The sequence below is a fragment of the Haliaeetus albicilla genome, chromosome 1, assembly GCF_947461875.1.
Source record: "Haliaeetus albicilla chromosome 1, bHalAlb1.1, whole genome shotgun sequence".
Lineage (NCBI taxonomy): Eukaryota > Metazoa > Chordata > Aves > Accipitriformes > Accipitridae > Haliaeetus > Haliaeetus albicilla.
Genome location: NC_091483.1, coordinates 42,785,812 through 42,800,409, shown reverse-complemented (window position 1 = coordinate 42,800,409; position 14,598 = coordinate 42,785,812).

Genomic DNA, 14,598 nt, shown 5'->3' with positions numbered 1-14,598 from the left:
TGAAAGTGCTGTGGTTTTCCATCAATAGCAGATGGTTGTTTCTTTATGTGCAAGTGTTCAGAAATTCAAAGTAAAAATATGTGTTCAAGGATCCAGCCAATCCTTCAGCAGCTCAGGTAACCCAACCAAGTAAGGGTCAGGCACAGCCTTGCTTAATTGGAAGTTTCACTAGAGTCCTGGTTTTAGTACCAACAATAATTTTCATCCCCTCTTTTCCCTGTAGTCGTAAGTAGCATGTGTTATAACAAACTAGTACAGACGTGTGCCTTTCCCAGCATCTCTCCTATCATCAGGATCATTCCAGTGCCTTCAGCCCAGCATCACTTTTTATCTCTATCTCAAGCCTGTTAATTTAGTCACACATCCAAGCCATCTCTGCACTTTGCAGCTTCTTCAGCAGCATATCTAAACTCAATCCAAATATCAAACCCTGTTCCCAGATTACTGCGACTTTTAGTCCAGTTGCAGACTAATTTTCTCCAATTTGATATCGGCACATGACGCCTTTCCTCTCAGACCCATTCAAAGTACTCGGTATGGTCCCAACTTGTCTGTCGCTCCTGCCCTCCTTCTGCAAACATGGGGCTGGGTCTGTTGTCCCACCACGCCTCATCTGCAGCCCACCCCCCATCTCCAGGTTCCCCTCTGATCCTCCCTGTCAGCAGCAGGAGAAGGGCTGCCGCCGGTGGGCAGGCGGGCAAGCTGGTGCAGTAGACGAGGTCAGCCCCGCCATGGCGTCGGGCTGGGCTTGGGCAGCCAGGACGCACACAGTGACATAGCGCAGGGAGAGCCTGCAGTCCCAAAGCTGCTCTCGGGGCGCCAGCGCTGGCTTTGAAGACAAACGTATCCCTTTTTACACTGATGGTGCTAATGGGGGGCCCAAACTAGCGGTGCCTTCTGTGCAGTGCTGCCTAACGGCAAGTTTTCACCTTTCAATCCATTTGTTAACCACGTGTAGAAATTTTGAAAGCTCTGACTTTGCTATCAGTAAGGCAATTTTTATCTTCGGTTCCATTTAGAAAATCATTTTATACAACAGAACGAACTGATGTGTGTTTAATTAAAACAGAGGAATAAATTTAAACATTATTTAAGACTGGTGTTAGTTCTCAGGCAAATGCTATTGTCATCGTCAGATACTTTTGTCATATTGTCATTCAGTCAGACCTGAATTAGAAAAATGTAATCAAAATATCATTATTAAGCAACTTTATATTGTTGTGTTGAATAATACACCTCTTAATTTTCAGAGATCTGAATGTTAATTTAGTTGAATGTAAGCAAAATGCAATTCAATTTGCTACACATTAGATGCTTTTGCTATCAGCTAATTTGAGAGAGTTTGGGTTTTTTCCCTGACTGTGGTGAAGCATCTAAAATTACATTAACATCCTGAGCAATGCAGATTGAACAATGGCAGTGAAATCTTATATGCACATAGTGTTTCCCTGAACCTCTTAAAGCACAGTTTCTGGTCTCCCGGGAGAGAGCATTCGCTGTGATTAAATGTTGCTGGAGGAAGCCGCTTAGAGACAAAAGGAAAAGGGTGGGCAACAGGTTCACACAGAAAGAAATGATGTGGCAAATGAAAGTTTTCGTTTTCTCTTTGTTTTGTCCATCCAAGAGCAAATAATGTCTCTCATTCACAGCTGGGTTTAAGCCATCTGATGTAAGTGACACACTCTACCACACTGGGGAAGAGAGGATACAGAGGAAGGAGAGGGCTCGGTGTGGGAAGCGCATCCTCTGATGCTACCTAGGTATGGGCAGTTGTGAAACTTACAGCAGTGCTGTAGAGAGCTGCCTGACCTGCGGGCAGCTCCAGGAAGGCTGGCTCTCCAGACTTATTTCTGAGTGGGCAATTACCTGCCCATTCTCTTGTTCCTACACTTCAGTTCCACTGGATTTTCAGGCTTTTGACAGATGAAAAACGTGGAGAAATTCTGGACAAATGGCCACTGTATGACCCAAACAATTCTGCTGTACAAGGGACATAAATCTCAACCCACCCGACGCACAACATGTGTGCATGTGTTGTTCCAGACATTTAGACTCGTGCGATGCATCCCACCTCTGCTTTGCGAGCAAGGGGGAGTGGTTCTTCCCTGGGAGAATGGAAGTATTAACTGTAACAACTTCAACATAATTCCTGAACTTCTGCATAAAATACATTTACAAATTTTAGGTTCACACAGGTCATTGATCTGAAGGAAAATATCCCCCTTTACTTTCAAATGAGAGCCCTTCAGCACAGCTGTGATTAATGAGTAATTGAGAAAAAAAATATTTTTATGGGGAATTCATTAGAAGAGAGAATGTATGTGTGTATACGACAGTTCTTATGTTAAACTGTGAGTGTGCAGAGAATTATTTCATCTAATTGAATGTCAGTCCCTGAGCATCAGTGGTGGTGTCCAAGAATTTATAGAGCTTTTGTGGAAAACAGTTTAGTTTGGGGGGATTGTCCCCTAAATCCTGATTGCAAGTTTCATTTTAAACTTCATCCTTTAAAAATCGTTTGCTCTGTGTGGAACCTTGTATTTTAAAACCTTGTGGCTTACAGATCTGCAGTACTTTCAGTTCTGCCTTTGCAATCTGGATTGTGATACACTGGGACAAATATTTAAAAGAACTCCATTGAGCTGTACTGGTGCATGCCCTAATCTGTCTTGTTTTCTTTATTATTTAATAACAGTTTTTGAGCAGTCCACTGTAGGCTGTGTCTTAGATGGGAACAGAACAATTGCAGTGTTTGAACCATAATCATTCTGAATGAAAAGTACTCTGCGAATACAAAGAAACATACATTTTCATTCTTCTAACGTTGCTACGAGGAATGCCAGTACCTCACTTCTCTCATAATGGCTGTGGAAGCTATTGTGTAACCCTGCAAAGCTCAGATATCACCATGGAAGAAGGATAAGGGTCTTTCTGATTCTTTACAAGAATGGATATCCAGAAATATGTTAACAAATCTGACTGCTGCTAGAAGATTCCCTGCTAGCTCTACAGAATTTGGAGAATAGCTTCAAAATTATATTTTCTTTTTATTTTCAACTTATATTAAATCATATCTGGATGGATATAGCAAGTGAATATGCTGTGATGTGACCTGGAAAAAATTAACACGAAGGTATTTCTGTTCCTTGATTTACAGAGAACTTTGAACTTTCTCTAAGTTTGGCTACTAATGAACTTTGAACCTAAAAGGTTCAAAAAATTAAAAATATTTTTCTGCACTTTCCTCAGAAAAATCAGGCATTAACAGAGGTAGAATACCATTGGCCTGGCCCAGGATTTTGGCTCCTGCTTATTATATGCTGGAATTTCTAACCAGATCCAGCTTGAGACACCACGCCAGCGCTAAAACCCTCCTGGTATCCAGGTGCACTAGCAGACTGGAAACTCGATCTTTTCAGCGCACCTCACTGCCAGCCTGTAGCCACCAAGGACATGGTGGAGCATCTGTGTGGCTCCATCATACTGGAATAAGCACCAGAGATGATGTGGCACATCCTGAATTAGTGGTGGGCAACAGCACTAAAGAAAGGACAAGGTCACAGCTTTTGTACACTGCACATTTCAGCATGTGAATGCACACCAGATCAGCAGAACCCTGGAGGAGCAACCACTGCAGTGTCTCTTTTAGGAAGGAGAATGTAACCATCTGTGTAAACCCAGAATCCAAGAATATAAAAACAAACTATTGTTATTGCAGAAGTGTTTTCTTTTTTCAGCTTGTTACATCATTTGAATCAGAAATCTGCTTATTTGTGTCATCAGCCTGAATTATCACCAGTTTATCTGCATATAAAAACACTTTGGGAAAAACCTATCCAGTTTGGCTCCTAAGAGAATACCCAGTTTAACTGATAGAACATTTGCTTTTCTATTGTTATTTAGCCATGAAAATTTAGCAGAAGGTAGAACACCTCTTGCTATGAAACTGATAGCAAAGTTTGATTTTAGCAGTCGTGAACATGGCTTGTTTGCCTCCATTTTGTAGCCACCAGAATGCAGGAACAATTTGAAACACTGAACTTCTTCTTTTTTTTTTTTTTTTTTACATTTCTCTTTTGTTTAATGTCTTTAAATTAAAATTTATATTGCATCTAGTGAAAGCCGATATTAAACAAAATTTAACTGGGCAAACTAACTCCCTATAGTACTGCTAGTTATGTGTATAAAGTTGCACTAGTGCTAGCCTAGTTATTGCAGGAGTTTTTGGAGTTACATCTGTATTGATGACTTCTGTTTCTGTTTTTCTGGGATAAAGAAGTTTTTCTGACAAGATCAATTTATTTTATTGCCTTATATGGAATCCTCTTTCAATTAGACAATGTATAATTTAATACACTGTCTCCCTGTCTGCGTCTCCCCCAAAACAATAAAGAGGAGGGATGGAAACACCAGGTCAGTTTTCTTGGTGGACTATGTAAAATACTGTTGTCAACACAATTCCAAGAATTTGGAAGACATTACTTAATAAGCAAATAAGCTAGTTCCTGCATCTCTGAGGAAGACTGAGAAGAGTTACTGTCTTAGTATGGGCATAGCCAGTTAAACTGTAAACGTTTTAGGCACCCCACAAACATGAAAGGAAACAGCAAAAAGCCCTTTAGAAATACCTAAGAAAGGAAATACTTAATCACATACTGAAACCAAAAGAGAACAGCCTTGATTCTTACAGATGCATTATTCAGTATTCGATTTTTTCATACCTTTTCCACTTCAAGTATTTAACCCACACTTTTGCATCTCAGTGCACTTTTTTTTTCATCTGGACTTCTTTGTTCAGCTCTTTTCATGGAGGTCTCTAATCTTTCCCTCCACAGGCCCCCCAGGTAACGTATTTTTTTCAATAATCAAGGCCAATTATTTTCCTACAGTTGTCACCATTTAGTTTATCTTTTATTAATTTGATGACCAAGTATGCTATTACCTTATTGTCTGCATTTGTTGTAGGTCACATCAGACATAATGCCATCCATAATTAATCTCTGGCTGGTGGCAAGTATGACCCAAACACTTTCTCATTTAAAGCAGCCAGCATCACTGTAGGAGACCAGCACTGAATTTAGAGAGATGTACCTCAGAAGGGTAACTATCAGGAATATAATACAGCCTATATCTTCAAGTAACAGCAGTTACGCTAAATGAATAAAAGTGTTATTTGTTTCTACTTCCTAATTGGCATAATAAAATGTTTCCCTTTTTTTATCTTTTTTATTCCTTTTTATTTAGTTATTGTTACTTCTTACCAGCCGGACATACAAATTAGGAACTAGTCATATTTATCAGGAAACTGACTACTTTGTGTTACTCAGTTTAAACTTTTCTATTGGATACCTTCAGGAACTCCTTATTTTTACTCTCAAGATGAATTAGGTTACTCAGCAATAGTATTTTTACGAAGCCTATTACAATGGCAATCTTCTATGGCCACGTTTAATTCGCTCCCTAGCAATTCTGCAATAACCCTTAGATGTTAAATTAGTTTCCACATAATAGATGACCAGAGAGGACTTCTAGAAAGCAACATGCACTGATAATTCAGGGGTTGAACTCTGTGGATATCAGTCATGTTTGCAAGTGGTGTTTGCTGCAAACAAGAATCCCAGTGACTCATGAGTTTCAAAGCCAGAGGAAATCATCATCAGCTTTATAATGAAGGCTATGCATTTTCGTTATCTCTGAGAAAGATAGCCTATCTTGGTTTTAAGGCTTACCATGATGGAAAACCCACCAGAATAATCTATGGGATGAAAGAGCCCTCCATTACAGGGCATTCTCTCTAGTCATGTCACTTGTATGAATTCAACTAATTCCCTAAAGCCAAAAGTAAGGGATAAAAACGATCTATTTCAGAAGTCTGGAGCTGCTTTCCTAATTAATGAGTTTTCAAAGACTCTCCATAGTCTCCTCAAAACCTATCCTAAGCAGGGAAACATGAAATTTCCCTTTTAGACAGGAAGGTTTTGTGAAGTAGATAAGAGAGCAGGTGGGAAATACACCAATGGAGATAGTTTCTATACTGGCAAATCACCATTTGCTGTCTGGTGTCAGAAATAAGGAAATCACATTTTTATGATTATTACAAGCCTTTTATGATTATTACATTATCATAAACCACATAGACATCTGATGTCAGTAGCATTTTATTTAAAAAGGCCATTGGATATGCCTGGTTTGCATCCTGGCAGGTTAGGCCTTGGGCTATTTTGTAAAAGTGGCATTCAGAAAAATGATTTGGAATTCCTTAGCTGTGGTACCAAAGCCATGAAGGTGGGATGGGGTAAAAAGTTCCTACGATCCTCTGTTTTTAAAAGTAAAACTGATTTTCAGAGTAAGTAAAGTAGGGAGTTGAAGTCCTACTGGTTATGTTTGTAAATTAGACTCCCGAATGACCAAGTTAGTTTTTAAAATGGTAATAAAATTCCTAAGACAATTACATGGTTTTGATGTCCTCTTTAATGAAATCCCATATAAAAGTTTCATGACTCAGAATTGTAAGGGCAAGAGGAAATCTTAGCCACTTTCTTGTGAGCTTCCTGGATGAAATGTTGCAACACCATGACCACATGCACACCCACACATTGCCTCGGAGGTCTAATAACAGTGGAAAAGATCTTTGCAAACAGCTTAGTAGCATGCTCCTACCCTTCTCTCACTGTTCAAAATAAAGTATTGGTGATGCTCAGGACAAATGAAGTGAGAAAAGTCCGGTGATAACAGACAAGAAGAAATGTTCCCCAAAGCCACATACAAATTGTTGAGAGAGACTGACTCTGTTAGAGACGTTTCTAATACTCATTCACAGTGCTAAGCACACTTTCTGATTGTGAAATGGCCTTCTTTCTCAAGGGACAAAAATTTTTTATTTCTCTAAAGTTTATTTATATATTAAGAATTATAAACATCAGGCCGAAATAATCATATATGACTGTGTAACTACTGACACTTCGAAGAATCTCATCGAAAATACTGCTTACTCTGTTTTTTCTCCAGGCTATAATAGAATTCTGCTAATAGCTTTGCTAACATCTTTACCTCCAAACTGGAAATTTAATAGCTGCCACAGCTTGCTACCAGTAACAGACTCACAGAGCATGGAAGACACAATATACTGTGATGAATGAGCTATACAAATGTTTTGCCCCTGCCAAAAACCGAAACCTGCAACAAAACCTGTTCTTTTGCTCTTATGTAGCACTCTTCATTCAGAAAATCAGAGCTATTTTATCCATGCAGCCAGCATCACAGCATTACAAAGCATACAGGGGTATGAAACAGCTTCCCTAAAGGATGTATAAAATGGGCCAGGCACTGCAGTTTGGAAAGAGATTGAAAGTATGCAAGACATTTATAAAACCAGCAACAGCACAGGCGAAACACATAGGGAGTGGTTGTGCACTGTTCTCATAGCAGAAGAAGTAGGGGGGAGTTACTCAGCAGATGCTGATTAAACAGGAAAAGTGTTACATGCACATAGCATTACACAGGACTTTGTGCAGGCTAAATATACAAATGGGTCTGAAAAGGGGATTAAACACAATGATTGGGAACAGGTCCATAAAAGGCTGTTAAACACAATCATCTGCATGGTCCCGATCAGGAGTTGCTAATCCAATGATTGCCTAAATGAGGGAGGAGCTCAAAGGATCACCAAATATTTCCCTATTTCTTATGCTCTTGCTTTGGCTATTGTCAGAGATGCTATACTGGACTAAAAACCATTGGTCTGAACTAGTATGGCAATACAGGTGTTTATGTTAGCTTGTCTCTCTGTTTTTAGCAAGGACAATTTAGGCAAGACAGATTATTGTGTAGGAAGTTAGTGACAGTGAGAATTAAAACCTAGGGACAAGATTTAGAAGTAATCCTCAATTCATGCACAGGCACCAAGTAGTTTACTGCTCAGTAAGTTCAAGCTTTTCTTTAGGTCACATTTTTTTTCCAGTCTTGGTTTGGCTTTTGCGTGCTCAGCTTAAGCCAGTGGCTACATTATCATGCAGAGCCTATATGAAATATCTCATTTCCCCTTCCTAACTGCACTTGAATAAGGATGGAATGAATAGCTGCATTGGAACAACACTTTGGTTACGTACCAGAGGGAAAAAAATCCTAATGGTGTTGCCAAGTGGGCAGAGCGTTGTAAAAGGGTTTGACCTGGATTTCCTGCTCCTTTCTGAGTAACTTCAAATAAGTCCCTTCATTCTCTGTATCCCCATGGGGATAGCAATAGCTACCATGCTTTGTAAAGAACTTTGATATCCAATGCTGCTGTTGATGTTCTCAGGTACTTACATCATCTAATTACTTAGTAGATCCTGACAAAGAATGCAAGTTTATTTGAGAATTTTTTTTTTCATAGCTGCAAACTATTATTATTTTCTTCTAGAAGACGATGATCCATTTCATCTTTTGTGATTCAAAGAGGTAAAAATTCTTTTCTGAATTTACTAGTGTTCAGAGGAGGGGAAGAAGAGAGCAGAAAGATAAGAGTACACACCCCGTCTTTAAGAATCTAAACTAGTGGCTCCTGTATCACTTCCATGCTAGGAGGGTCATCTCTCCCATCACTCTGAAGGCAATGGAGAAAGACAGGCATGTCCAGGTCAGGAGGCTTCATTGCTCCGAGTCACTCTAGCTGCACCAAAGGCAATTACCCCATCTCTCTCCACCAAGTGCACAGGGAAGACAGTCTCCTGACTCAGCCTCCCATAATGCAGAGTGCTGAATGCAGGAAGGGAGATGCATTTGAGGTAATCCTGTGTTAAATGAGGCAGTTGGATACTACAGGGTTGTACACATGTCTTTTAACTTGCCATAGTGGTTCTCACATTCTCAAGCAGACTGATTTTAAAGCAGCATTTGCTCTAGAAGTCTTACCATGGCAGAGCATCAGCAGTGTCGCTGAATCACAGTGCCTGTGGTTTGTAGACCCCCTCATAAGCTCCTCCTAAAAACATCCCCCTGATTAAAGCCATTGCAAGAACTGGTCCTACAGCGTTTTCATTTCAATTCTATTTGAAGCATAGGGCAGGCAATGGGGAAAAAATCATCAATACATTAACAGTAATTATGAGGGAAAATTAAGTTATTAATATTTACAAAGCTTTTTAAACTGGCTTATTTACTAGATGCTGCTGTGGGAACCCATCTACACAAATGTCAGTTTATGAAGGCTACAATGTACATATCTGCATCTGAATTACTCACATCTGTCAATGCAATTAATCTCTATAGCTGAGGTTTAAAATCGGTCAGATGAATGGTATTTCTAAGGTTCCTTTTTCCTTATGTAGACAGTGACTCGCTTCATTATAGAGGACTATATTTTAGCTATCAAAAGCTCTGTGAGAAGAATCTCATCTTCCATAGTTCTTTTCATGACATTATATTTTTGCTGTTTCGTGTCACACTGGATGTCCTCTTAGAGATGTGTATTAGTGCCAGCCTAGTGGAAGTTTTTAGAAATTATTGCAATATTTTTTGTTTTCTTGGTTAACAAAAGCAGATTAAAATGGTGGGTTTGGTGTTAATACAACTAGCTCATTTATAACTTCATTTTTCCCTTCATGTCTTAGGCACCAATATTTCTGTTAGTGGAATCTGCTATTTTTCCTCCTGGGTAAGCGCTGCTCCAGAATACTGACCAGGAAATAACTCTACAATGTGCACACAGCTGTGGTTCCCAGCACTCTGTGTTATACTTCTCACAGGTACAACACTATTCCAGTCCCATCGTTAAGTCCATACACTCAACCAGTCATCTTTGCAATTAGAGGTACCTTTTAAGAGCAGGCCTAAAGAGTTCACTTTTCTACTTAGTTGAGATTTACTAAAAATAAAATTGGGCCTTTTAACTGATCTCAACACTCGTATTATCAGCACGGTTTTATGAATGCAGATCTCAGAGATCTGAGATTTTTCATAAAGATGAGTGCTGATGTGCAAATAACAAATGCCTTTCCCTTTTATGCATGCCAGCTCCGCTTTCTTGCATGAGGTTAAACAGAAGCAGGGTTACAGAGCTGCCAAAAGGGCATGACATGTGGAAACAATATTGTGCCCATTAAAGAAAATTTTAAAGGAGCAAAGCTTTTTCTGTTAAGCCTTACAGCATTAAGAATATGGTCCACACTAACCGTGTTAGAAGAGCATGAATATGTAGAGCCTTGGGGTGTTCACATTAAATGATAAAATGGGCTGGAAAGCAATCAGTGGTTTCAAACTGAAGTGTCATTCACCACACCGGTGAAGAAGCAGAAAGATAAAACATATTAGCAAGTCTCCAGGTGATAATATTTAGACAGAGCTTAGCCCACAGAACTGCTGTCCTAGCTCTCAAACTATAGACAAGTTCACTAACTGACAAAGCAGCCCTCAAATTATTAAGCAGTAATAATGATACTTCTTTCTTGGGTACCATTATCCCAACTCCTTCAGACATGAAAATGAGGCTTCCTGAAGCATGCAGGTAAGTGATGATTTTGTATTACTATATAGCATTTTCCTCTTCCATTGCTGAAATCGGCATTCGTTACATAAAAGACAAAGTAACAGTAAACGCGGATTTAGATGTAAACTTCCCATTGGGGAGGTCTCCAAACATCAGCTGCTTGGAACATTATCTGTCATTTAAAAATGAAAATTACATCAGGAATTGCTTGACAGTATTTTAAGAAACTGTTTTATCTTTCGTCTTGCATGTTTTAATTACAGGCTCAAAATTTCCTTTGTCTTGAATCTGCCCAATCCCACCACAATCACAGATACAGAATTCAGTTCTCACATAGTTTGTTCCTGGCTGCGTAAGAAGACAAGTCAAGTTTTCAGAAAGTGTCTGATCTGAAGAGGTATTGGAAAGAACAGCAGATACGAAAAAATTATTCCATGTGTTTATGCTGTCAAAGAACAACATACTTTAATTCCTTTAAATTTACTTTTATAGCTCACAAGTTATTTTTACAACTCATTTTATAGAGCAAGTTATCTCAAATTAAGGAACATCTTAAGAAAACTATTGCAGTACCTTAATTCTGAAGTACTGATGTTCTCTGGTATTTAGTAGTAGCACAAACCCCATTTATTCTTTATAATCTTCCTTCAGAGTGCATCTCTAGACTAGATGGACCAAGTGGGCATAGTGCTGCTGAATATGAACAGCCCTGGGTGAACAGATGCATCTGATAATGTCATTCAGGAGAAGTTGTTTATATTTATACTGTGTTCTGGGGCCCTATTTTTTCACTCAGTCTTATCTGCAAAGTAAGATTTTATTTTCTCAACCACACAGTATCAAACCAGATCTGGTTTGCTTTGGTTTCAGGTGATAAATAAGTCAATTGCTACAACAGCTATAGCTTAAGGAAGGTGGGTTTGCACTTGTCTATTAATTACCTTTATTATTCACTGAAATTATGTGCTCACCTACTTGAGGGACCACCTTATTTCAAGGGCTTTTCAAGTGAATTTACAAGCAGGTTGTACTTTTTCAATTCTTGTCTTTGTCTGCTTTTTGATACTGAGCTCTGGCAAGTATCATCTGTTAATATCTAACAGCATGGTTTTTAATCAGAATGCATTTCAGGACCCAGGTTCAGCATTTACAAAACAAGTGGTTCCTTAACAACATATAACGCTGTTGCCAGCCCAAGTATTGTGCTGCTTTGCTCTCTGGTTTATACAGAGATGAAGCGGCTGAAAAAAATGATCGAGATAAGGGTGAAGATAATCAGGGAAAGAGAAAACATAATTAAATGATTTATGGGAAAAGTTCCAAAAACATAGAGCAGAACACTAGCATCCATTGCAGTATTTCTATAGCAGAAAGGGGTATGACGTTTTTCACCAATTGATTTGTGAGCAATGTATTACATGTATTGAAAACAAAGGAGTCATTATCCTATTAAGAAGAGAGAGGAATCATCCTACTGAGAAGAGGAAGAAAAAGAACAGAATACTGAGAGCACAGAGTATCCAGATGATGGGAAGCTTTAGAAACCCCATCAGTGAGCCATAGCCAATGTCGTGAAGCCTGAAGCGAGGCCATGCAGGGTCTGTTTCATAGGACTGTTGAAGTGAAAAGGTATGCACTCTCTAGGATGTGTAACCTGTGAATAGGGTTTCTTGAATTTATGTTCTAGTTTTAATTCTCCAGAATATTTTCAGAAAATTTAGCAAATGCCTTCATGAACCTAAGGACTGGGCTCACAATAAAGCAACGGAACTTATCCAGCTAGAAAGCAATACACAGGATGTCCAGAAAGATAAGCTAGATTTCTGCCCCCTGAAGCTTTTTCTTACTTCCCCCAGCAGAAAGGAAAATTATCCCTTTTCAAAGTTCTTATGGAAAGCTGTTGCCTGGCACTTCTGGATAAAACAAGATGGAGAGACCAGTTCAGTACATAGTGGCTTTATAATGTATAACCTAGTTTAAACTGGAGCACATCATAAGACTAGGATTTAAAATGTCATGAAACTCCATCCTTTTCCTCCCGTACAAAAGGTAGTCTGATACAAACCACAGTGAGGACTCAACCTCTGAACAATGAGAGACAGTTGCTGGCACTGCTGAATGCACAACTTTCTCCAGCAAGGTCGAGGATGTGCTGGAAAATTTTGCTGCTATAAATTTTATTGACTTTCAGTTTCTGATAACACTAAGTGAAAGCACACTGAACTCTGGCGTTGTGCCACGAGACACTAATTTATTCTGACAGCCAAACCCCTCAGTTTGCTGAGCCACAGAAAACTTGCAGCAATAAGTCTGTGTAAATGAAAGGCACCTTTTGTCAATGACAAATTTGTGATGTAACTTTGACCAGACTTCAGTTTCTTTTCTGTCCCTCCTATGGGGGAATATAACCAGAATGTAACTCCAAGAGATAAATATTGGTTCTGCATGTGCAGGTGTTAGAAAACCCTCCAGTTTGCCTGGCCTGTAACCATTCCCCAATTTCCCTACTGACTGTATGGTGAGAGGAATAACACAGGTCCAGGAGCAATATAATTTAATTCTACTGGTTCTTGTTACACTGTCATAGACCACACTACCTCTTCTCTGTCAGTATTCTTCGGTGATATGAAGAAAATGTAGAATATAGCTCCTTTTTAAATATAGTTTCCTTTTTGCTTGCAAGACTTTGATTTCCTTATGACAGAGGGTGACCCATATTACATTCTTCAGTAGGAATAGGTAAGTACTTGCTTGTGGTTTTTAGTATTCCTGTCATGAACAATTTTTCTTTCATACGGAACAAGGTATTTTCATCTGCCCCAGTTAAAACATTCAAATAGTAAAACATATTGAAAGAATCCTTTGCTTTAAATATATTTTGGCAGTTAGAGACCACCCAAGCTGTCATTCACCAGTGGTCAAATCTGAGCCCACAAAACCCACTTATACTATTGCAAGAGTGAAACGTATACAATTGTACATATGCAAACTCAAGAACCGCTTAAACTCACTGGTGCTTATGTTTGGAAAGTACAACTGCTGCGGGGACCTGTGCAGAGAAAAGTAGGTGGTGGGTGCTGCTCCTATCAAGCTGCCTTGACAATTCTGCTGGTTAACACAATACTCACCTGTAGCCCCAGCAGTGCACTTGACAGTGGGCGGTCAGTAACAGGCACGGTAAGGGATGCTGAATGCACCACTCCCTTCCTCAAAGATCCCAGCAGGAGAAGTTGGCCAAGCTAGCTGGAGAAGGAGAATTTCCATAGACTCATCGCTGAACTTGCCTTAAAATTCAGCTTCCCTGGAGCTCTGCTCCCACAGATATTAGCTCAGCACAGTGAGGTTCTTCTAAGCTTCACCCGACCCTCCACAGAGATACAAAGTCAAAGAGGTTGCCTCTTTACAGTACCCTAGAAAAGCCATCCAGGCTATTTTTGTACCATCTAGGCTATTTTTAAATGAATATTAAAAGCCTAAGACACTATTTTTTCTTTCCATGAACATTGATGGTAAAGTGGTCAGGTTTAATTTTCTTCCCAAAATCATCTCTGCTGGGCAAGCACAACTTCAAAATGTTTTCTCATATTACCAACTTCCAGAACATGTTCATGATTTCTGTACTATTCAAATGAACAAAGAGCTTCAAACCTTCAATAGCCTTTGCTGAGAAAATGTTTTAAAGCTGGAATGTCATGTGCTGTGTATAGCAAACCTCCAATTACATAGCTGAGATCAGTGGAGAAGCAGTGCTTGATTACACAGAGCTAAGAACATCTTCCTTCTCTCCCTGACACCACACTCCTCAGCAGTACGCCCTTTGCAGTGCTTCAAAGTAGAGTGGCTGACTTTGAGTCCTTCTCCCTGACAAGTCCCTGAGGAATCAAGCACTGTTCTTTCTTGATTCACCTATGAGTGACCACAGAGTGGCCTCTTACTGATTATACTTTAAAAAAACAAATCAGTAGATTTGTGATTCCTTTAGGGCTCATCCTTGGCAAGCAGGCTTTATATTTACTTAGCACAGGCAAACACCAAATAGGCATCACCCCTCAGTCTATCAATAAAATCTTACACTCCATGTGCATGATAACTCCTTCTATATTTAATTTTTACTTGTAATGATTGATGATAAG